Source organism: Vulpes vulpes, chromosome 16 (assembly GCF_048418805.1).
Source record: "Vulpes vulpes isolate BD-2025 chromosome 16, VulVul3, whole genome shotgun sequence".
NCBI lineage: Eukaryota > Metazoa > Chordata > Mammalia > Carnivora > Canidae > Vulpes > Vulpes vulpes.
In genome coordinates, this window is record NC_132795.1 from 81,317,653 (window position 1) to 81,344,608 (window position 26,956).

The following is a 26,956-nucleotide window of genomic DNA, read 5'->3' on the forward strand; positions in this document are numbered from 1 at the left end:
ACATTTGTTGTTTAAGCTGTTTATGCTGTTGTTTAAGCTCGTTATGCTGTTTTTATTATAGCAGCCTGAGATAAGGCACCCTTCATATTAATTCATCATGTTTACCTTAAGTTGATGTAATTTTCATAAAAATATTGAGATGGAGCAATGTAAGCAGAAAGAGTTGGTGGTCCCCCCAAAAGGAAAGACAACATAGCTTTCTTGATAAGACAAGTCAATTTAGGCCTCCAGTCATCTTGGGGAAGACTATTAAGAATAAGCCACTATCTGGCCAGGAGACAGCCAAAACCCACTCAAAAGTGAAAACTGATCCGATATACATTCTTCAGTTATCTCTGCAGAATCTAAACCCTTTTGAGCACTCAGCTATAGGACCCAGGAAACCAGAGAATTAATGATGCACTGCTGACCCTTGTGACTTGGACCTGGACTCTAACCCCTTAAGACAACTTTTGTTCCAGTCCCACACTGTATTCCCTATTGCACAATCCCCTTCATAAATATTTATGCATCCTTAGCTTAAAACTTACCCAATTTTGTTGCTTAGGGAGACATTGCTTGGGAAAAGATCCCCAGTATTCTCTATTGGTTGCAAGTAACACCCTTCCTTTTCCTATTCATTAGTTTCATAGTGTCTTTTGGCTTGACATTTACCAAGAAGTGAACCCAGTTTTGGGTAACAGTAGTACAGAGAGTTTAGTTAGTATATCTCTTTTGATGAGTGCTCTTTGAAGCAAATTACACATCTATTGAGCTTTTAATCCACCCCAGTGTCTCAGAGTTAACCAGTTTTACTTAAAGATGGAAATATCTCTACTATAAGATGATGCCTTTTTTTCTTTTGAAATCCTCATCTTATCCACTGTATAGGATAAATGACATTTTATTCAACATTAAATAAGTGATTATTTGGATTACATGACTTCAAGTTCCAATTAGGGATGACAGTCAACTAAAAAGTACATTTTTTTTGACTCACTTTGGGAACTAACATAGTAAAAATAAAATAAGCATATACAAAGTTTCTATTTTTTTTCCTAATGCAGGGATGAAAACTAATAGCAGAGTTAATAATAATTAGTAGCCATACAATTGTTATAATTAGGATCTTGTACACATTTAAAACATTAGGAAAGGGGAAAAACATGCTTTTTTCTCTTGATCCCTGAACCTAATCAAACTTTTCACCGTACTTGGAGGAGAAGGTCATTTAAGCACATTTTTGCTCCTTTAACATTAAGACAAGGAAATTGAAGGGATCCCATGAAAGACTGCTTTTTGCTGCCTTTATTCTTGTTAGGACCTGCACCCACACCTTATACATGCCTTAATGTATGTCCTCCTTATAAAAGTCAAAGAGTTAATAATTTATTTGGAATCTTTCAGCACAATAGATAACATCTAAGGAGTGACCAGGTGAGGTCATCCTGTATGATTTCCAAGATCACTGACTGGACACCTTGATACCAAGACACCTGACTCTAGGGCGTAAGTGACTTATGGAGAACACCTGAGTACTCATTCCTGTTTTAACCAGTTTCTAGATGCTAAGAGGACATTTACACCAGACACCAATAAAAACTCGAGACCCCAAGCAAAGCTGAGACTCTCTCTCCCTTCCTTTCTGAGTCTCCTAGATATTCATCTGCTGTAGTCTATCACTTGTGCTACTCAATAAACTCCACTCTCACTTCCTCTCTGCTTGTGTTTGATTTCTAACTGCAAGAAGCCAAGGATCCTCTTGACTGGTTCTGTAGAAACCCTTCTGGGTCCTAGTACCCAGTGTCAACATAACACAAAAGAATGCTTGAAATGCTCCATGTTTTAACCAGTTACATCATTCGGTGTTGATGTGGTGGACTTTTGTTGTTGTTGTTATTTTAATCAATTTGTTATGTATGGTTTGCAACTAAAATTAATTCACCATTCAGTTGGGATTCATTTTCAATTCAATTTCTTGACCAAATTGCATTTTTACATTAAATTACATTCTTATGGATCTAAGTTGAGTGTGATTATAATGATTAATAAGGCCATGTAACTTTATAAATTAATCATAATTGGCCACAGTGATTGGGAAAGTGAATCCCATTATAGAGAAATGGATTTGAGACAGTGGAGACAGGATGGGTGGGTGAAGGGCTTAAAACTTCTGTTATAGATGTTTTGTGGAAATATCCATTAACCTAGAAGGATTAGTATTTATTCATTTGTAAACGTGTTTCACTTAGCTCATTTCCCCTTTTTCTTTTTTCTTTTTGTAATGAATAAATGAATGAGTTAGTGACTGTATGACAATAGCAATTTTCAAGTACTCCTTAATATAGCAAAATAGTAATAATACTCCTTTGAAATAGACTGTAATTTCCTTCTATGAAAAATATTTTTCTTTTTTTTTTTGAAAAATATTTTTCCTACTCAATTTTGAGTGCATTCTATATAAAGAAGAAGAGTAAGAAAATGTTCTATGTTTCAGTCTAAATACTTTATGAATTTCATTCATATACACTACAGAATTTAAAAACATGAAAAATTTCCCTCTAGTACAATGGAATTAACTACAATTTTAAAGTGAAATTGGCTTTATGAATGTTTAACTATATATATATATATATACACACACACAAATAGATCTATAGATATACAGATATGTATGTATGTATATATCTCTCTGTCTTTCTCTCTCTCTCTTTCTCTCTCCAGGAAATATGCATACTCTCCTTCCTACACCACTAAATAACTCACAAACAATTTTGTTTTAGTTCACTTTGGTAATGTAAATATCTGGTAGAAAGCAACAAATAACCTTTTATTCTTCAAGTTGTTTTTATAAAGTCCTTCCCTATTATGTTTGTTTTCAAGCTGTAGACACACAAAGTGGATATTATTTTTATGTTTCAATTTGGCAGGACTAACAGATGACCAGATAGCTGCTAAAATATCATTTCTGGGTGTGTCTGTCATGGCATTTATAAAAAGGTTAAAATTTGAATAATGAGTAAATAAAAATGTGAGTAGGCCTCATCTAATCCATTAAGGGCCTAAACTGAACAAAAAGCTAGGAGGGAGGATGAATTCACTCTCTTAGCTTCAGCTGGGACATCCATCTTCTCCTAGCCTTGGACCTAGGTGTCACTGGTTGTCATCCCTTTGGAATTGGACTTGGACTTATACCATTTACTCCCCTGATTTTCAGGCCTTTAGACTCACACAAAATCACATCACCAACTTTCTTAGTTCTCCAGGTTGGAGAAGACAGATAATGGGACTTCTCAGCCTTCATAATCTTGTAAGCTGAAATCTATAATAAATCTCCTCATATACATATATGTGTATTATGTAAATACCTATATAAGTACCTATATATTACATATATTTATATCTCCTATTGGTTCCGTTTCTCTGGAGAACCCTAACTACTACCATGGGGATGTGACATCTAGGCATTTGGGCTAGGTCTTTACTCTCAAAAGCATTGGGCAGGTCAATCAGATAGCTCTACTCCCTGAGCTCTTGAACCTCTAGCTTGACAAGAAATATAAATAGTGACAAGAAAAGAAATATAATAGCTGTGATACTTTTGATTTCAAGTAACAAAACTGTAACCTAGTAACAGCTACAAAACCTTGCACCAGCTTACTATAGGAAAAATGCTGGTTGACAAAATTAGGATAGCTTTAGCCATAGCAAGCATTTTAGCTTAATCTCTTTGAAGTACTCTCAATTCTGCCTTATGTTGCATTAGGTTCCTAGGATTATAATAGCAAAGTTACTTGAAAAAAAAAGAGGTTTTTTTTTCCTCCCTGTTCTGGAAATTAGAAGTCTAAAATCAAGTTGTCAGAAGGACCATGTTTAGAATCCATCCAACGCCTTTCTCTTGGCTTCTGGTGTTGCTGGCAATCCTTATTATTCTAATTTCTGCCTCCATTATGATGTGGCTTTCTCTGTATGTGCTTCTTTTCCTCTTTTGATAAGGGCACTGGTATATTAGATGAAAGCATTCAACATAAACCTGTTGAGCATCTTTATCTTTGTTTAGATCTTTAAATGATGGATATTTTTCAAAAGATGTACAGAAAGGCTCTCTAGGGATATCATGAACTAACTTGACTCAAGTCTAAAAACCTGACCAAGGACAGGATTCAGAACCACAGAGTTTCATTGGCAAAGGTCCTATTCTTCTCTGCTTCATCATTATAGCAATGATTAAATGACAATTAATATTTATATATTAATTTTTGGAGCTATGTGTATATTATACTACTGGATTCTAATGTTTTATATCTTTTAGAACACTATTATTTTCACTATAACATCAATATAATTTATAATAATGTTATCACTTGGTCTGAAGGGTAACATTTTTTTCAACTTTGGTCAAAGCATGATGGTTTTGTCAATCTGCCCTGCTTTAAAACATGAATCACAGATGTGTTTTTTATTTAGTTTAGGCCCATGAGCTAGCCATACCTGGTTCAGGAAATGTCAGTCATTTTATTTTCTCTGGAAACTACACTTAAGATTTACATGCAGGAAATTTTTATTTTTTCATATTATTGTAGTTTTCTAGAAGTGTCCCAGAATCTTTAAGCTATAAATTAATCAGTATTCTGTGTATTTCTACAGGAGAGGCAGGATGTGTTACCTGACATAAGAAACCCTGACATTTCTCTTGGATGTGCTGTTTTTAGATCTCCCTCAACCAATAAATACATACACAATGCTTTTTCTCTAAATTTACCTTGAGGATTTTGTAGAATTGTGGAGACCTTTGTGTAAATGAGATAGTAAATGTAAATGTCGTAATCTATGTATGATTATTTTACACAAAATAGAAAACAATTTAAAAAGATAAAAACTTAGACTAGAATCTTTTCTCTTGGGTGTAAAAAGGAAATGGAATAGAAAAGTGTGCTCAAGGAAATTAGAGAAGAGCTAGGAAGGCAGGCAAACATAAATCTAACTCAAGGAAGTCTGTGGGAAAGGAAAAATGGACAGTAAGATGAAAGAAAAGAGGAAAAAAACACGATTGCTTTGATTAATCACAAAGTCTAGGTAACTTGCTAGACTACCACTCTTGCACAGTGAAATTAGCATCCTTGCTAAAGATTGAGGAGTACATGAACAATGAGAAAGTTGAGATTGAAAGTCTTTTTCATCGTAGCTTACTGAGTTAAATAACCAACCTGGCATGTTTCGCCTCACCACTGTAGTTTACTGATTTGTTTTGGGTGTAGAAGTTAAAAATATTTAAACTATGGAACAGAGTAAACTCCTCAGCCTGGTTGATAAATTTTATCTCTAGATAGGTTAAAAAGCAGGTAGGATAGTTGCAATGTGCTTTTTTAGGGTGGTTAGCAAAGAATCTAATAGAGGAAAAGACAGAGTATCAGTAAAGGACAAATGATATAAAAGAGAGAGAGAGAAGAAATACCTCCACATCTGTGGTATACGGTGGGATCTCAAATATTTTTTTTGAAATATAAGTTAGATGATCCCATAGTTGGAATTATTTCAAAGAAGAAGGAGTATTCAAAAGAAGAGTGGCCACTGAGTGAAGATTGTAAAATGCTGTTCAGAAAGAAACAAAAGCTCAAAATGTTATTTAATATTTCTTATGGTGTCATGTATCATCCTTTTTTCTCCTGCTTTTTTTTTTCTTTTTGATTTTATAGTCTTTAAGCCTATGCCATAGATAACTTTGATTTCCTTGTAGAGTGATAATCTAACATGCTAAAAAATTTTTTTTTGATGACAGTCAAAACCTGTACATGTGTAAATGATGAATTTTATTTGCTGATATTAAGAAGTTATTTTTCCTTACAAAGACTAAACAGATCATCTTTCTTACTTTTATGTTATAATAACTGAATTATGAGAAGCAAAAATGAGCTGATATGTTGGAATGCTAGTGCTACATTTCCTACAATACTAGAGATAACTTTACTTTCCAAATTAATATGGTTGGTTCCATTATGAGTCCTACCACATGTATGATAAACATGTAGAAGTATCATAAACAAAAGGTAATGATAAATTGCCGTATCAGGAAGAAGGCATAAGATGTCAAATGAAATGTTACCTAAATCACTGTTAACCAAAATGACTTAATTTCACTGTCTGATACATGAAGAGAGCAATATAATGAATAGATTAATATGCATCCAAAAAGTTTCTTTTCTGTAATACAAAGATGATCAGAGAAGCAAAGCAGAAGAGCAGGAGGGATTTATCATCTCAGAAGAACCCAGTTTGTATATTTTTCACAAAATGTGAAAAAAAGTTTAATTCCAGAAGATAATAAAATTATATTACAGCAAAACTTTTTTCTTTTTTTAAGATTTTATTTTATGTATTCATGAAAGACACAGAGAGAGAGAGAGGCAGAGACACAGGCAAAGGGAGTAGCAGGCTCCACGAAGGGAGCCTGATGTGGGACTCCATCCCAGGTCTCCAGGATCATGCCCTGGGCTGAAGGCGGTGCTAACCCGCTGAGTCACTCGGGCTGCTCTATAAGCAAAACTTTTAATATAAACTGAAAGTATGAGATTCACATAAATGTGAATAGAGTTCCAGCATATAGTAAACACTCGAAACACATTATATATTTATGTTGTTATACATCAAGAGGTCATTGCTATATTATAAACAAAATTATATACAATTTCCTAAGTGAAGGAACATGAGATTTACTACTTGTTTTCCCTTACAGGTACCTGTATTTCACCAAACCACTCTTGATTAAGTGGTTCAATCTAATAGATAAATTATAATATGCAACCTATTTTGAAATTATACTTTTTGAAGAAGGACATGTTTTAAGCCTTTTTTTGGGGGGGGGGGAACATTGTGTCATGTAGAAGATATCTATATCTGTATCTATATCATCTATATCTATATCTATACATCTACACACATTTTGTCTCTCTGTGTGTGTGTTGATATATATGTTCATCATTTAACAAATTTACTGTAGTTTATGTTGGGCACAGAGCAAAATACACAAGGAGATGGTTCCTGCTCCCATAGAGCTTTCCAAAGTCTCAGAGGGCTTTAAATTCCAGCCCTGCCACAGTATTGGCTAAAATTTAGGCTGTTATTAAAACATCTGGAGCCATAGTTCCTTTTTGATATATGAAGGAGGACTAAGAGTACTTAGCCTAAACGGTGGTTATAAAGATTTAATGAAATGGAATGCATAATGCTTTGGTCTGTATCTGCCGTATAGTTGACATTCTCTTTGCTTTCCTTTTCAAATGTAATTAGTTATCAGTTGAATAACATGACAGACACAGAATCCCATGAGCACGTAGGAAAGCAGACAAAATCTTGATTGTTCTTAGTAACAATTGTGGTGACAAAACACATTGTTGATTATTTTATTTTTTTTATATCAGGGGTTGATATTTTGGAAAGAGCATTAAATTCTTGGATAACAAACCTTTAAGTTAAAGAATGAAATTATTCATACATAGAACTGAGTTCAACTAATGAAATCTTTAGATTCATGTATGAAAGGTGTCTTTCCACTCCCCTGTTCTATGTACTTTGAATTTTTCATCAAATCATGATATATAGGTACAGTAAGTCCTATATATAAAGTCTTCTGTTATATATATATATATATATATACACACACACACATACACATATATATCATATATACATTTAAAATATATAAATAATATATATTTTAATTGGTCTCATTTGCGAAAGTATGGGCTATGTTCTCAAAGCTGTGAGATGTTAAGCATTTCACATGCAAAAAGTTTGTGTTCCAGGCCTTTCATATAATGGCATAATGTTAATGACCAAGCCCCATGTCACTCATTTATGTAGGTGCCTACCAGGAAATAAGCTTCCTAAAGAAAGAGCTATGGTAATTATCCTTGGGCTGAATGGGTATATTCCTCACGATTTTTTAAAAAAAAATTTTCTTCAACATTGAATATTATTAACATTATAATATTTTAAATAGACTATAGCAAAGGTGAAATTACAAACTGCAATGTGGAAGCTAGTCAATTTAGACTGTATTAGGTAAGGTCAGAATCTTCAAATGAGAAAAAAAGCTACATCACCTATATTTATCTTCCATCTGCTTAGAAACTGTTCAGATTGCCAACACACTGATGCATCATTTACTTATAATAACGTGTTAATCACAATAATGAGCAATCAATTTTCAGATGTAAAATGAATACTCGGAATAGGAAACCCTGTCATTTAGGAGGCCAGTTAATGAGAGCAAGGTGGAAAAATTGCTTGATTAGGCAGTTGACTTTTTTAATACAAATGTTTGTGTCACCGTGAACTTAGAGTCTACTAAACAATTGAGATTCTTTATGCTGATTTTCAGCAAATTAAAGAGAACAGACTGCTTTTAAGAGGGAACATTAAGTACAACTTACTTCACGAGAAGTGTTTATTTCATAGATTCTCCCACATAATACATTTTGCTTGCTTACAAATTATAACCAAGTTTCTTATCATATAAATAGACAATGGTCTAGAGCAGACATTGGCAAACTATAGCCCACTGGTCAAATCCGGTTGGCCACATGTTTCTGCACAGCCTATGAGCCAAAATTACTTTTTTACTATTTAAAAGACTGAAATAAATAATATTTGAAAAAATAATATTTGTGACAAATGACAATAATAAGAAATTCAAATTTCAGAGTCTATAAATGGAGTTTTATTGTACCACAGCTAAATGCATTCATTTATATATTGTCTATAGCTGCTTTTGTGCTACACTGGCAAAGGTGAGTGCAGAGATAGTTCAGCTGGCAAAGCTGAAAATGTTTACTATCTGACTCTTTAGTGAACAGATTTATCAACCCCCAGTCTAGAAGTTATAGTGTATGTAGAATGTAAATACGTATTATGGGGACCGGGGTAAAGTGTGATAGAATTTCTACTCCTTATTTTGCCAGTAGCTGAAATGAAGCAAAAGAATTTTGTCTGCTTGTTTATTTTAAAACTTTGAGCTAATGTTTAATTTCTTCTTTTATGCCTAATCTGATTCTGCTCTAAAAGGAGTAGTCTTAATCTTCATTGGTTAATGTTCAATATTTATTCATCTTAGACCCAGAATTCTCAATTCAATTGAAAACAACAGACTGAATTGTATTTGGGTATTGTGTTTGGATATTTTTAATATGAAAGGACGTTCATCTATCTAAGAACAAATTAAGACCCTGTTGTAACCCGTTATGCTATGTTGCTACTTTATATTCTCAGTGATAAGACATGTTCTTTAGGTCTTTCATGTTTGAGACATTTCATGTATTTCATGTATTCTCACCTGGCATGTCAGGCATATAAAATAATCTCGCTATGTTCAGCATATTCATTAAAACAATAATGATAAATATAATAAACAATAGGGAATTACTGAATACCATTTTGTTCTAGGTCTGTTCTAAATACATTATATATATATTATCATATATATTATTATATATATTAACACAATCTTCACAATAATCCTACTACCTACTATTTTATGTCTATTTTATTGGTAAGGAAACAAGCAAAAAAGTTTTCACAAATTGTAATTCTGATTAGACCCCTCTATTTCTAGACTATGAAATTCAAGACCTCTGAAGCCAAACTTGAAATAATTTTGGAGAAGTGTCCTGATCTCAGTGCTACTGACTGGGGCTGGCCAACTTCCCTTTATTCCTTTACTTTATTGTTGCATTGGGTTGCTGAGATTAAGTCAGGATGTCTCAGAGTTCATCCACTGAAAAAGTATTTTATTGTTGCTCTATAGGTGAAACCATCCAAACTTCACAGAATCTAAATGTGTTAGTTTCTCATGACATTGAAAAGGGAGGATATGTCAGATGCACTCGTGTCCACAGAGTTTTGAATGATTTAATAATGAGCCTTTGTTAGTGATTCAATGGTATCACACTGTTGATGTGAATAATTTGACACTCTTCCTGTATCTGAGCAAAGTGGGACAATCTTGTAGAATATAGCTTATTTGCATAATGTTCCCTCTAAGAAAAAATCTACACGGTTATGCAAACACTACATATGTTTAGAAGTCAGATACATTATGCATGCCTATTTACAAGATTCAATTATTGGAATATTAATATCTTCTTTTCTTCTGCCCTCAGTGTTCCTTCCTGCCTGCCTCTTTAGCTTCATACCCCCAAGTCAACATAGGTAGCCAGACATTTAGATTTTTCTGTGTCAGGGGAAAGCTTTATTCAGGGATCAAAAATCTAAGATATTCAAAGGCATTCTATCTCTCTGTAACTGATGGGGGAGAGGTGAGCCCTTTGATTTAAGAGAAAGTGAACTGAAAATTCCCTGAGACTAGGAAGGAGACCAAGACCCTAGAAGTTGTCCTAGTGGGGGTTCCCATTTCCCTGCAGGAGCCCCAGGGAGGTAAGTGGAGCTCAGAGTAAAATGGCATAACTGTAGGCAGACCCAGGTACACAAACCCAGGAAAGATGCCTGTACATTGAGCATGGAATAGGGGAGGTCCAGCTGTTGAATGTCTAAAACCTCTCTTGGCTCAGTCAATGCACTGATTGATGACCATGATGACTGAAGACTAGAGCCCCTTCTTTCTTTTGTTAAGCACTACTTAGGCCTTTGGGTGTCAGGGCAATTTTAAGGAAGGAACTAGTCTTCTAGTTATTTCCAAGAAGAAATTTTCCTCTATTCTATCAGGAAAGAGGCTTATAGTTGGAGTTAATTTGATTTAGAGAAAATAAATATGTGTCATTTCTTGCATACTTGAGATGGAGGGCTAAAATGCATAACTACTACATACGTACATATGTATAGAACAAATGTTTCTTCTGAATATGCTCAACTGTGTGCCTTTATATCTTTCTCCCTTTGAGTCACATTAAACTGCCTAAGTGAGACTGAAAAGGATTGTCTATCGATGAATACATAAGCTCTTAACTTCTCAGTATGGTACCTAAAAAATGGCACCTTGGCTTCCTCTAAAAAGAGCAACAGCACGTGCCTCAATTATTATTTTCCACATGTATTTCCATTAGTTTTAGATGCTTCCCCTGAGGCTTTTCTTCTGTCCCATTGTTTTTTTGTTTTTTGTTTTTTTCTCAGTGTGGATGAAGACCTAGGATGCTTGGGTTCTTAATCTATTTTACCAACTGAGTCATGGAATGGCCTCTGGCAGCCATTTAATTTCCCCACTACAGTGTAGCAGTCAGAAATTCCCACCAAGTTTTCTCAGAATGTATTTGATATTTCTACTTAATTACTATTGGTGATGGATTTAAGATTCTCTAATGAAAACTTCTATTGCAGGGCAATATGTTGTAATTTAATTTGGAACTATTACCCTGTCTTGTTCTGCTTTCAGAAGAACATGAAGAAATCAAGCTTTGTATTAAATAACGTTCTCTGTGAGGTAAATAAGAACTGGGAATAAAAGTGGAACATTACAGATTCCATTTGGATGAGGCCAAATGACCTATTCTATAAGAAGTAAAGGAATTTAAGTAACCATAAGCTTATTTATTATATATAGAGAAAATATTATCTTGTCTACTATTAATGGAATTTCTTTAATAACATCTTATATTTTAGGCTATACTTAAATGTAGTATTTTGTTTTCTTACCTTACTTTTTATTGAGGTTTGGTTTAGTCTATAAATTACTTTTATTTCACTTGGGGCCTCTGAATGCTGTGCAGCAATAGATACACAGAACTTAGACATTGTTGTGGTTTTTTTTTTTTATCTTTTCTAAGGATCTACTAACAATACAAATAAATAATTTCAATTTTTATCTAAATAGCCATTATCTATGATGGTATTTAGAAAGAGCATTGAGTGGCTTAATCTCATTTTAGAGAAGTCATATTTTAATAATGATTTGGATAGAACATGGTATTTGAAGATCATGAGTTAATCTTTGGTTCTTTTTTTGTAAACAGAAAGTAAGAATAAAGTAGACTGAGCTGCATACAATATGATTTTCTTAACAACAACAACAACAAAATCAATATGACTGATCATTGACTTCTTGTGAACCATAGAAGAAGGCCTTCTTTGAAAATAGGGAAAAATCGATAAGTTCCAGCAAGATGTGACGTGAGCAGTATTTGAAATGCCCTGATGTATACATCCCAATGAGAGTGTGATGCTGTTGGAAATACTTCCACAAGTAAGAGCTTCCTGAGCTCTCTGTCCATAGCTTGATTATCCTTATTTATATTTTAAACTGAATTATTCTTGGGCATATGAAATAATTATTTAATCTAATTGGCTAAATCTTGAAGGTGGATTTTGTCATTATCTTAGGATCCAAATAGATGGGATTAATAGCTGTCTTCTTTCAGGTGAAAAAGCCTTGAAAAATACTGGAGAACTAGTGGGTAACTAGAGGAGAAAAGGCAAATGTCATCTGTTCTACAGTTCCCTTAGGAGTTATTCTAAATATAGGTTTGTATGTGTCCTTCTTATACTATTAGATTTCTTCATGGTGTTTATTATTTTTTTAAGTGCTTGGTGATTTGGAACACTGTATATATTGAAAATCTGGTGGTCTGGGAGTCAATATTTTCCTCCACCCCGTAACTCAATGCTTATTTATTTTATATTTAGTATTCCTCTTTCTTTATGAACCAAATGACAATCAATTTCTTAGCAGGATATATTTTATGACAAAAGGGTTTTGTTCCACTTTTAGAGGCAAGATAGTAGAGTGTTACAGCACTCTAGAATAGACTGCTTTGGATTGAAAAAAATAGGTTTTTTTGTTTTCTAGCTGTGTGACTTTGGTTTAAAAAAAAGTTGAATTAAATGAGGATGGTGATACAATCTATCTAATATGGTTGTTGGTAAGATTAGCTTGTGTGTATGTCTGTGTATATCAATTAGGATATTATCTGGCATACAGTTAGGGCTAAATAAATATTATTGTTTATTTATTTTTTTAAGATTTTATTTATTCGTGAGACACACACACACACACACACAGAGACAGAGAGACAGAGACATAGGCAGAGGGAGAAGCAGGCTTCATGGAGGAAGTCCCACGTGGGACTCGATCCAGGGTCTCCAGGATCAGGCCCTGGGCTGAAGGCGGCTCTAAACCGCTGGGCCACCGGGGCTGCCAATATTGTTGTTTATTATTATCTACTTAATAACTATTTATTAAGCATTTATTACATGTCAGAGATGAGGTATCCTTAACACTAAAGATACAACAGCAAAATCAAGACAAAACAAACACTATTTGATAAAGCATACATCTTAAATTATGACTCAGCTACTATCATTGTCCATTATTCCTTAAAGCAAGGAAAGAAGGCTACTACCCGTTGTCAAACTGACTAATGAATGCAAATGGTAGAAGAGTCTTCAAAATTGCATTTTGCCTTGGAAGATTTATTTTATTGATTTTAATACATGTGTGACCAGTAGATAACACATAGAAGCTAAAATAATTAAGAATGAGAGTTTGCCACAGACACATTTTAAGTAAAAGTATACATTACTGTTTATTGCTTTTCAGATCATTTGTCGGATTCTTATTGGGTCACTGACATCCCTTATTTTTTCATCATGACAACAAATCTCCTTAAACCCTCACAAAACACATATCATCATTTGGCATTGTTTCAGTAGTCAATCTAATAGAAGTTTATCCATTCTGCTGAACCAGAAAGAGGCCTTTAAGAATTATACAATCCAAAGACCAATTAAAATAAAATAAATCCCTTAAAATTTTATCAACATTTCATAGAGAGAAATAATACCTTTTAAAATATTACAATACAATTCTCATTTATTGGAAATCATTTCATTTCCTTCCTTCCTTCTTTCCTTCTTTCCTTCCTTCCTTCCTTCCTTCCTTTATTGGCTTTTTTCACATTTGTTTTCAGTAAATTCAGAAAGTGATTTTGAATAACCCAAATTATCCCAAATGACTCTTTCAACTACTCCTCTTCAGGCAACTGATTGGTTTCTCTAAACTTCCTTAATAGGTTAGTAGGAGAAAGCATAATTTTGAAGTTATTGGATCAAATGATATATTTGGCAAAACAAAGAATTATAGAGTTTTACAGTTGAAAGAGGCAATGCTGATCAGCAAAGACAGCAGCTTCAAGTTTTATTTTTTTAAGCTGTGTAAATCTTTTTTCAAATGACAATTTATGCAGAAGTCCAAAGTGTAAAACAGATAAAAGGAGAGATGAAATGAGGTGCAAGCCCTGGAGCTCTACTCCTGTGGTGATGGCAATGGAATTTGCTGCAAGTCAAGAAGCCTTAGTTCAAACATCCCTGACCAAAATCGAGTCCCTCATTTCATATTTGAAGAAATTTAGGTCTGGAGAGGTAAAAATATTTAAGGCCAGAGATACAGGTACAAACAGGACCAGGAGTAGAACCGAAGACTGCAAATGGATTTTCAAGATCTTTCCTTTACATTAGAAAGTAGTACTTTACACTATAATTAAAGTTAAACTAGGTGATGCCCTAGGTGATGCATATTTGTTCCAATGGCAAAGTCACATTTTAAGTAGTGCATGTGGGCTGGGAGACACTGTTACAATCTCTTTGGAAAATAAAATCTGCTATAATCCTGACCACAGGATCTTGTTCACATTCCTGCAACATGAAAAACACGCTTATTCCCTCTCATATCCAAATTTAATCTCATTGCTGCAACAGTTTGAAGTCCATGATTTCATGAAAACCAGGTTCATGTCCAGAAGAGGCTTTAATTTCTTAAGGAATCCCCATACTGTTTTTGGTAGTGACTGTACCAGTTCACATTCCCACCACGACTGCACAAAGGTTCCCTTTTCTTTGCATCCTCACCAACACTTTTTACCTTTTGTCTTTTTTATGCTCGTCATCCTAACAAATGTGAAGTAATATCTGACTGTGGTTTTGATTTGCATTTCCCTGATGTTATCAGGGAGATTACTCCTTATGGTTTCTTCCAGAAATGTTACTGTTTCAGGTCTTATATTCAAGTCTTTAATCTCTTTTGAGTTGATTTTTGCAAATAGTGTATTACAGGGGTCTATTTCCATTCTTTGCACATGGATATCTAGTTTTCCTTACACCATTTATTAAAGAGACCGTCCTTTCCCCATTCTATATTTTTGGCACCTTTGTGGAAAATTAATTCACTACATATTCATAGATTTGTTTCTGGGGTCTAGTTCTGTTCCATTTATCTATTTGTCTTTTTCTATGCCAATACCATACTATTTTTCTTTTATTATAGCTTTGCAATATGTTCTAAATGTCTTTAGCTTCCCTCTTTCTCAAGATTGCTCTCAGGTCCTTCTGTGGTTTTGCACAAAATTTAGGGTTTTTTTTTTCTATTTTTTTGAAAAATGCCATTGGAATTCTGATAGGAATTGCATTGAATCTGTATTGTTTCTGTCACCTGATGTGTAGGAATCACTCAATAAGATTTTGGACTTCTCTCAAAGGGAATTGATCTGCGTGTAGATGTGTATTTGGTGCCTTCATGGGAAGAGGGAAATTCAGGAGCCTCCAAGTTTCCATCTTGGTGGCATCATTCCTCTTAAGCTTTCTCTCTCTCTCTCTCTCTCTCTCTCTCTCTCTCTCTCTCTCATTTTATTAACAGCAGCTAGAGGAAGCTAAGCATGTCCTGCAACATTTTACTTAGAAATCTCCTTCATTAAATCATAGAATCCATTAGGTTTATTTTCTGTATTTTCACAGGTAATAATGTTTTTTTTTAATTTCATCTATATTTATATATCTTTTATTCTCCATCATTCACTTGCATTTTTCTGACTTTCTTTTGGGCCTTCAAAGATACTTTTCTCAGGGTTCTTAAGGCTTCAACTGACAGACTCAAGGATTTTCAGATTTTGCTCATCATCCTTTTCTGAAAGGAAAGCCATACATTTTAGGTTTTAGTATAGTAGTATCCCTCTGATCTGGATACCATGGTGTATAAAGATGTACCTCAAAGTTAGTGAAGTATAACAACAAGAATCATTTATTATTAGTATTTCCCATGGCTTTGGGGACTGACTGCTTAGCTAGGCAGTTCTCCTTAGGAGTCTCTCATGCAGTTGTTATCAGATAATCACTGGGTCTGGAGTCATCCTGAAAGCTTTCTTACATATCTGGCAGTTGATGAAGCTGTTGCCCACAATCTGCCTCCTTTCACAATGTGGCCTAGGTTTTCTTGCATTTTAGTGACTGGATTCCAAAAGCAAGTTCCACAAGAAAGAATCGGGTAGATTGTCTGTACAACCTAGCCTCAGAAATCACATAACATCATTTCCATTACACTCTCAGTAAGCGGTATAACAGCATTCTACCTAGACTCAAGGGGAAAGAACATCAGCTCCTTTGTAGATGGAGAAGTGGTAAGGTCACAGGGTAAGAAGTCCATGATAGGAGGTAGTATTACAAATATTACAAGTCTTTGTAAAATTATATCTGCCACAATCATGTACCACATAGCATCAGCTGTAATGTGTCATACAGTAATAAACAAAACATAAAGACAAAATTAGAATAATGATATTGGATTATTTCATAGTAAATGGATGAAAACAGTTTAATGAATTTATTTAAAAATAAACAAATAAAATATTTGCCACAATAGGGGTACTATTTGAAAAAAGTTCACTATCTCAATGTTTTGGTATTTGAAAATAGATCCAACAAAATGTATGATAGTTGCTGCTAGGAGAAAGTAAATATTTCACAATAAATGAGACACATCATAGTACTACAAATAAATATGCCAGATTGTATTAAAGAGATAAAATACTCTGAATACGAAAAGAATAACTTTTGTGTGAAATTCTAAGATATAGGACTGTGGTAAAATATTATTCCTGAAAAACTAAATTTTGTGACTTTTAACCCTCTTTGCTTAATAGGTCTTCCTCTTTTCTTCCAGAGCATCTACTATAAGATAAAGTCATAATTAGGTGAGGCTCAAGTGGATGGCCACCTTAGAGAACACCTTTTCTTAGTTTGCTCCTTTTATGAAGTCACACAACCTCTAGTAGTAGCTCTATTTATATATCCTTCCCTTGCTGTTCCTTTGCATTTAAAAAATTCTTTGAAAGGAAAAAAATTAATTGCATGTCTAATATGTGCTAGGCATTATGCATGTCTTTTAAACATGGTATCATATTTAACATGGTATCTTATATTTTCCCTCCTGAGTCTGTCTCTCTGGTATAAGTATTCTCACCACCATTTAGTTTTAGAATCTCCTTGCTTGTTGCTTAATTTTATTCAAAAATTATTTTCATTAAATACTACAGACACATAAAAGCATAGAAAAGAGTATAATGAACATTTGTGTACCTATTACTTAGCTTAAATATTTCAAATAAAATTTAAGTCATCTGGGTAGCTTTACATGATCCCATTTCTTTCCTTCTCATTCAATAAATAATTATTATGAATTATATTACTGCTATCCATGAAGCTATTTTTATATTATTTTATTATTTATATTTTTTATTTTATATTTATTTTATTATATTATATTATAATATTAACATTATATTATATTTATATATATTTATATATTTATATATTATATTATATTATTATTTTATATTATAATAATATTATATTATATTTTATATTTATTATTTATATTTTTATATTTTAAAATGTAAAAGATGTTATCATATCTTCTGCAGTACTTTTCCCTAAAATTGTTGTTACTGTTAATTTATATTGATGCAGGAGTTTATTTATTTTTATTTTACCATTGTTAGTTGTACAATATTCATTAAATTTACCCATTTTTTCTTTTAATAGATATTTACATCATTTAAAATTTTCTCCAGTACAAACCATGTTGCAATAAATATTTTATGTAATATTTATTGGCTTTTGCTATTCTCTCAAAATATAAATCGTGATTTTTAATTAAATCAATATGTACCCTATACATTACAATTAATATAAAAATACTATTCATTAGTAAACCAAATAGTACTCTGTGATTAACTTTTCTTCTACTACTATTTTCCCCCTCATGTATTTGTGGGAGGAAGAGGTGTAAGGCAGGTAAAGTATGTTTTCTAGTCTTTTAATTGCTTTATTGAATAATTAAGAAAAAATGCATTTTTAGAAAGATGTAAATAGTACTTTGATAAAAAAATAGTACTTTGATAAAAAATTGAACTCATTAAAATAAAAAAAAACTGTGTCAAAGAAGAGAAGGTAAAGAAAAAGAGGAGAGGTAAGTGTAATATGATATCTTGAATATATATTTTTAAATATTTTATTTATTTGAGAAAAAGAGAGAGAGAGAGAACATGTAAGCGTAGGGCAGTGGGGAGGGAAGAGCAGACTTCCCACTGAGCAGGAAGCCCAACCCACAGGGTGTGGAGCTTTATTCCAGGACCCTGAGATCATGACCTGAGTGGAAGGCAGACACACTTAAAAAAAAAAAGAAAGAAAAAAAGAAAGAAAAAGAAAAAAAGAAGGCAGACAATCTACTGAGCCATCCAGGCTGATGTCTTGATATCTTGAATATTATATCCTGATATCTTTTTTTTAAAGATTTTATTTATTTATTCATGGCAGACACAGAGAGAGAGGCATAGATATAGGCAGAGGGAGAAGCAGGCTCCATGCAGGGAGCCTGACAAGGGACTCTATCCCAGATCTCCAGGATCATGCCCTGGGATGAAGGCAGCTCTAAACCGCTGAGCCACCCAGGCTGCCCTATATCCTAATATCTTGAATATTATACCCTATATATTTAAAGATAGTCAAATACGTTTACATTTTATCTATTGAATGCTGGATATACTTGAGTTGGCTCTAATATTTCCAATGTAAAATAAAATAAATTTCCTTAACCCAATATCTCCCTCTAACTTTCCACTCACTCTCTTTGCTTCCCTTCTAATGTAGGGAGAATAATGGCCTCCCCAAATATGTATATCTCCTAATCCCTGGAACCTATAAATATGCTATATTTGAAACAAAGATCTGCAATTGTGATTAAAGGTATGGACCTTGAGATAGGGTGATTATTTTTGATTATTCAGATGGGCTCATTCTAATTATATAAACCCCTAAACCACTTTCTGGCTGGATTAGAGAGAGAGAAAGAAATGAAATGATAAAAAAGGGATGGGGAGAGTCTAATGCTGTTGATTATGAAGAAACTCAATGTTATTTGCTCATGGAGCTCTGAACCAAAGAAAGGGGTACGATCGAAAAGCTGGAAAAGACAAGGAAACAGATTTTCCTCTACATCCTCCAAAAGGAATACAGCACTAGCCACATCTTGATTTTAGCTCCAGTGAAACCTGTGTTGGATTTCTGACCTACAATACTGTAAAATAATAAATTTGTGTTTCTTCCACTGTTAAGTTTTTGGCAATTTGTTATAGCAACACATGTGCACCCCCCTCCCCCCCCCCCCCCCCCCCCCCACAAAACCTATTATATCTTTGTAGCTAAATTTTTTGGAAGAGGCATCTCTTGTGGCTGTCACCATTAATTCATGCTGAATTTTCTTGTTAACTTATTCATTAGGATTACATTCTCACCACTCTATTAATTCAAAAGCATTTTTAACTTCCTGTCTCCTAATGATCATTTTGCAATCAATACTTGGTTCAGTTGATAATCTTTTCCTTATTGAAATGCTATACTATTTTAGATTTGGACTTAGCAAAAACCCACTCACTTGATCTTTTTTCTACTTTCATACTCTCCTTATGTGTTTTTATACATTACCATGTCCACGAATACTATATATATATATATATATATATATATATATATATAACTTTCTCTATCAAATTTCAATAACCAATTGCCTACTTACCCTTTTCATTTAGATATCTAATTATTTTTCAAAAATATGGTGAAGACAACATTCCTAATTTTTGTGCCAAATCTTTTCCCACCCATTTAGCTGCTCAACCCAACTTCTGGGAATAATCCTAGATTTGTGTTTTACTAGCCCTTCACATTCAATCCTTTAGAAGATAGTGTCCACCCTACCTCCAATCTATCCACTTCTCTTTGTCAGCTTTACCACTGTTCTAAGTCAAATCATTGTCTTCTTTTGCCTGGACATCACAAAATTCTCCTTATATGTATATTTGCTTCTGCTCTTTCCATCTCATTCACCATATGAAACTTTCATTCAACACATAGTTGCCAAAGTGATTTTTTAAAAAATGTAAACATATAACATAATTTTCTTACCTAGAACACTCCAGTAGAATTAAATTTTATTTCCAATGGAATTCAAACTCTCACCTGGTTTGTCAATTCTGTATCATATAATCTCTACTACCTCTCAAATTATGTCATACAGTATTCCTCCTATCCTCTAATCTCCAATCACTCAAGTATCTTTTGAAATTACAATTTCTTCTGTCTGAAAGTTACCTTCCTCAAGATCTTTACTCTGCTGGAATCTTATCATCACTCTGACTTCAGTTTAAAGGGGAGCTCTCACAGAGTGAGGTCTTCTCTGGTTATCAAATAAAAAACAGTCATCTAGTCAGTATCATAGTCCCTGTTTTAATTCTCCACATATTTATCAATTTCTTTTCTTTTTTATAAGAGCATTGATTTGTTGTCTATTTCTTAGTAGAAAGCAAGCTCTATAATGACAGGGACTTTATCTATTCAGTGTTATATTCCCAGACCCTAGAAAAATACTATTCATATACCCTCAATTTGTGTTTCATGAAAAAGCTAGATGTCTTTCAACTTAAAAATTCAAAATTCCATGTTTATATAGACTTAAGAATCATAAGCATGCTCAAATATGCACAGTGCTTTGCTAATACCTACACAATTGTACCCATACTCTAAACCAAAATCATTATAACTAACATAAAAGGGACATTAACTTACTTCAGCCAAATATTTCAGAAAGGATATCATATGGAATATCCTGACTTCTAAATTCTAAGTTTTGCTTTAACTGTATCTCCTACTAGAACTCCATCTCTTTGAATCTTTATACTAATCCATATAATGATAGGGTGGGTATAATAGTCTAAGAATGTCATAATTTAACTAACACTGCATGTTGATGCTGGTGAAGGAACATTACTTTGATTCAGGGTTCACCTTCTTTCTCCTTCAAGTAGCAACTACTGTCTATGTTTTGTTGGGAGTATAGATAAATCAATACAGATAGGTGACTCTTTACTATCTAGAGAAAATAAATAGCAATATTGTAGAGAAGTTCTTCCACTGATGTTAAATGGGTTTAATGTTTAAAAGTATTCCCTAGGGTTCTACTTTTAAAAAAGACAATCATATTTCTTATAAAAGTTAAATCTCCTTATGATCTTTGAATATGCTTGCATTATAGTTTAGCATTATGGATGGAGTAATTTGGAATAAAGAACACCTACCAGTTTGTAACCACAGCCAGTGTGATATGTGCCATAGAATAAAAGGTAATGTTATTTTAAAATGTATTTTCTTTCCTTGAGATAAAATATTTCACCTTTCAAGTTGCTTCACCTGTATGTTAATTAGTTTCTTTAACAAATATTCATGAGACTTCACACATTCTCACAAAAAGACTCCCTAACATGGAAAGAAATCTAAATTACTTTTCAGACTTAGTGATACTTCTGTAGATATTGATAAAATACCTCTTATATCTATGAATATGTTTCTTTCCTCAATATTTTCCATTATAAGATATTTAATAAAATGGGGCAGTTTTTGTCAAAGAAATTTAATTATTTTTTAGCATATCATGCAATTTACTAGCTTGCCAACATCAGACAAGGCCAAATAGTATATGAAACTGCTGAGGAATTTGATTACATATTGTTGAATATAGAAAGGGGTTGTCCTGTAAGATAAAAGATGCAATTATCACGTTGCCCTTTCTCAACTCATAAATCATTAATTGCAAAGTACAAGATTGAAACATAGTAAGATCATGTAATTGTCGATTTTTATAAATATACGTTGAAGGCTTTTCACATAACAGTTTTAAATCCTGGACCCAAACCTCATGAGATATAGCAGCTGCCCACCAAATCCCAATGTTTATTTTCAATAATACAGATTTGGCAAATTTATTCCTTTTGTCACCCATCTCTTACTCCCCCAAGTCAAACTGAAGATTGCAAATCTTGCGTTTGCATAATTAGTGACTATGATGGATGAGCTGGAGAGTTGGTAAACTAAATACAGCAATATTTCAGGAAAGTTTATAAAAATGAAAATGCTGCATACCAGTAAAGGTGTGCTTTCTGAAATGAATGGAGCTGATAGTAGTGTAAACTATGAAAATTCTTTTAAAAAGCAATCTGATATTCAAGAATATTACCACGAATATTACCATTAATTAATTAATTAATTATTTTAGAGAGAGAGAGAGAGAGAGCATGAGTGGGGGAAGAACAGAGCATGGAGCACAACACAGAGCTCAATCTCAAGACCCTGAGAGGATCATGACTTGAGCCAAAATCAAGAGTCAGCCCCTTAGCCAACGGAGCCACCCAGGTGCCCCAGCTATTGGGTTATTTTAAATCAAATTCCAAATATGTTTCAGTTCATCTTTGAAATTCAATGAATTCATTCAAAGACAGATTCTGCTTTTGAAATACAACCGCAAACCATCATCCTACTCAGAAATCAAAATAAATAGCCTCACACAAACAGTAAGTGTCCACATTTTCCTGATTGGCATATAAATCTCCCGTACCTCCTCCCTGCTTTCCTCTTGTCCTCTTTTTAAAAAAATATTCCTTGAATTTGGTTGATATGTCTCTTACATTTATCTTAATCTATTTTAACATTTGTTATCAGTGTCTTGGCAGTGGAATATGAACAATTGCTTCTGGGTCCATTTGCTTGTTTTTATGTTTATCTAATGTGCAAAATAAGTAGATTTTATCCTTTAAAATGAATACAATATATTAAAAAAAAACAAAGTCCAATTTGACTAACACTTCAAATTTAACTAAAAATGAAACAGGTTAGAAAAGTAAAATATTTGGCATTATAGAGGTAAAGGAATAAAATGATCACTGTTTTTTAAATATGTACTTGATTCTTTGTTCCAAGTAATATAATGGGATAGCTAGGCTACTTCACCCTCTCCTCTTTTGTTCATCTGCTATGGTATATATTGGCAACCCCTGAATTTCAATTAAGTTTTTTTTTCCTCCTCTCTTTTTCTGCTTCCTACCATAATTAGCTTTCTAAGCCTCTAGTGTGTTTAAACAATTTACTCCAATTAATTTGGATCAGGTGATTTTTTTACACTCTTCTGACATAGCCAGATATTGAACTGCCCACAATGATATCATTTTCTAAGCAGCAAGTCAGGCTAGAGAAGAACCTGAAAGAGTAAAAGGAATACACTGATTAGTAAGCCATTTCCACTGCATTTCCCCAATCTGTATTGTCAGAGGAAAAGAGAAGTTTAAGATTGATTTATGAGGTAAGTGCATATTTGCACGTCCCATCTTGTGGCATAAGAAAAATATAAGTAGACACTTAGTCTCTGCTAATAGTTTTTCATTGCTGCAGAGCTCCCATGTTACTATTCCCTATCTGCAGTGAGTGGTTAGATTTTGAGTCCCCCAAAATTCTCTGTTTTATATATCATAGCTATCTTCCTCCAACCTTCCATAACATAATACTACTCTGTAGCCTCTATTTTTTCATGAAAATACTCCTCAGAGAGATTCTTTTACTATGGCCTAACAAAAAATGAGACCTTTTAAAATACTTTTTGCTTATAAATGGTGTTGCTCTTATAATAGGCAAAACCAAATATAGTCAGAGTGAGTATTCTTTTCATACCTTTCAGTTATTTACTTTTCTCAGACTCTGCAGATAATCTAATTTCTTCAAGCTGTCCAGCCCAGACACATCAAGGGTCCTGGTAAGCTTCATTCTTCTCTGCCACCAAACATTTCCTGTTCTGCCAATAGGTACAAACTTTCAGTTATAAAATAAATATGTCATGTGGTTATAATGTGCAGCATGGTGACTATAGTTTAAAATACTGTATTGCAGGCTTGAAAGGTGTTAAGGAAGTAGATCTTCAATTCTCATCACATGAGATAAATATTTTAAACTATGTATAGTAATGGATGTTAACTATACTTATTGTGGTGATCATATTGCAATAAATACAAAAATGGAATTACTATGTTATACACCTGAAACTACTATAATGCTATATGTCAATTATACCATATGCATATTTGACACTGGAAAAATAACTCCTTTTCTTTCTTTTTTTTTTAACATTTTTTAAAACTTTTTATTTATTTATGATAGGCACACAGTGAGAGAGAGAGAGAGAGAGGCAGAGACACAGGCAGAGGGAGAAGCAGGCTCCATGCACCGGGAGCCCGACGTGGGATTCGATCCCGGATCTCCAGGATCGCGCCCTGGGCCAAAGGCAGGCGCCAAACCGCTGCGCCACCCAGGGATCCTCCTTTTCTTTTTTTAAAAAAAGATTTTATTATTTATTCATGAGAGACACAGAAAGGGAGAGAGAGAGAGAGAAAAAGAGGCAGAGACACAGTCAGAGGGAGACACAGGCTCCACACAGGGAGCCTGATATGGGACTTGATCCTGGGTCTCCAGGATCACGCCCTGGGCTGAAGGCAGGCGCCAAACCGCTGAGCCACCCGGACTGCCCCAAAACTCCTTTTCTGATCCAGTATATCTTTCTAATGTAGCACACTTTTCCATATTAATGCAGTGACTAGTGAATACATGAAAATCCATGTTCCTTGAGTATCTGCTATTTACCACTTGAACTATTATTGTGTATATTACGTTTTGTAACATTCGTGAAATCATTTCTTATAATCCTCAATAAATCTGAGGAGGACATTTATATTCTTTTATAGTGGACAAAACTAAGGTTCAGAGAGACTAAAGAGCTTGGCAAGTTTTACAAAAATAGGAAATGGTAGGCCTGGTTTTGAACCTGGTTTTGAAACCACGACTTCCTTATTGCAAAGTGCATGATTATTTTTCTCCCCATTTTCCATTTCAAGTTTTCCCTTCCCCCAGAAAGTATCATAGACTTTGGAGAACTGGGTCTGATTTTATCCATGCTTTCTTTTATGGTATAAAATGTCTTACATGTGCATGAAATTGGCAAGCAGAAAACTGCTGTTACAAATGCCAACCACAATTTCACAGGATATTTGTAGATTTGGTAAATGGCAAAATTTAGCTTTTTAGCACTTCTAAAAGGGAACTCGGTATCATACTCTATCTTCTGACATACGAACAAAAATAGAGAAGTATATTTTTAGAATGTAAACGTGTCCTTGCAATATGTTGCCAACAAAATCTATCAGAGTTAGATTTTTAAATGCCCAATTGAAATTTAAAAATAGCCTTAGGAATAGTGCTATGAAGACAAAGCTTGAACTTAATGGCTATTTGCTTAGCAGAAGTCACATATCATTGATGAGAAATAGAGTATTGAATTCTTTTTTAATAGACACCTCTAAAAGTAGGATTTATTTTTTCACAGCTACAAGGATTAAGTTATATCCTTTGCTAAGTATGTAAATGTGACTAATTGAATTAATTCTCTGTCCACAAGCCAGCTTCTTCTTCTTCTGCATTATTAACGACTATGATGAGGAAGCATATTAATAACGAAAATAACACAAGGCAAAAAACATTTCTTCTTCCAGGTTAGCAGCATGGTAAGAACAGGTGAAAGGTACCTGAATAACCATTAATGGCAAGACAGTGTCATAATACCCAAATATAAATTATGCAGCTTAGTCTATAAAAGTATTCATCTGAATGCCCCTGAAAAAAAACAATGATGAGTTACATGGAAAAAGTGGAAAAATTAATTATTAAATCTGTCTGCACCCATAAAGACCTCCTACCTAAATACTAAATATTTCAAGTTGCAGTTTGACCTTTCGTACACCTTTTACATAGGCTCCCTTTCTTTAACAAAATGCTACAGAGAATGGAAGTGTTGTCAATTAAGTAAAAAGGGTGTTTGCATCAACCTTTTCATGTGTGGAATTTAATGACATTTTAAGGTTAAAGTAAAAGTCAAACATCGATTTTTTTAGTGTCTTCCCCTAATGCACCTAATGAATAGACATTCCAATAAAAACCTTTTAATCCATTTTAAACCTTCCCTTATCAAAAGCCCTCTTTTCTTTTCTTTTCTTTCTCTTCTTTTCAATACCAAACTTTTTTATCCCCACGGACAAAGATTTCAGGACAGAAAAGAAATGCGGAGTCAAGATGACCTAAGGAACCTAAATCCAGAAAATCTTGACAATGATGTATTCCAAAATAAAGTTAATTAGATGAATCACACCTGTGCATACACCTTTTAGAAATCATGAGAGTGGAAATTCAGAATTCAGACAATATCAGATTGGATGCTGATAATTTTCCAGATGTTTGAAAAGCTGCTTAGATCTCTCACTTTACTTACAAGATAGAATACAGAGGCATGCTTGTATCTCCATATTTTGCCAACATAGATTGGCCTAGATAAAATATTTAGTTAAATCACAAAGTGTCAGTGAATTTTGTCCCATAACATCATGAACCATACATAGTATCAATCATAACGAATTTGATCCTTAAATAGAGCTTTGCAATTTAAATTTAACTTTCCATCTGTAACATTTACTTCACAAGGTGATCTGAGGTTGTAATAAAATGGTCTCCATTTTATGGGCAATTCTCAATTGTTTATTAAAATCACAGTATCAGAGAATCATTATTATTTCCTTAACATATTTTTATTTCAAATTCTGAAGAGCGCTGAAAAGATCAGCACATTAAACATATAAATAGGTAACTAAGCTTCCTCCTAAGTACCAGATAATAAATAATAATAGTAATAATAATACAATGGTTAACACATATCTAGTACTTACTGTGTTTAATGCAACTTTCTGAGTTCATTATATGTGTTAAATATTTTAATAATCATAATAACCTT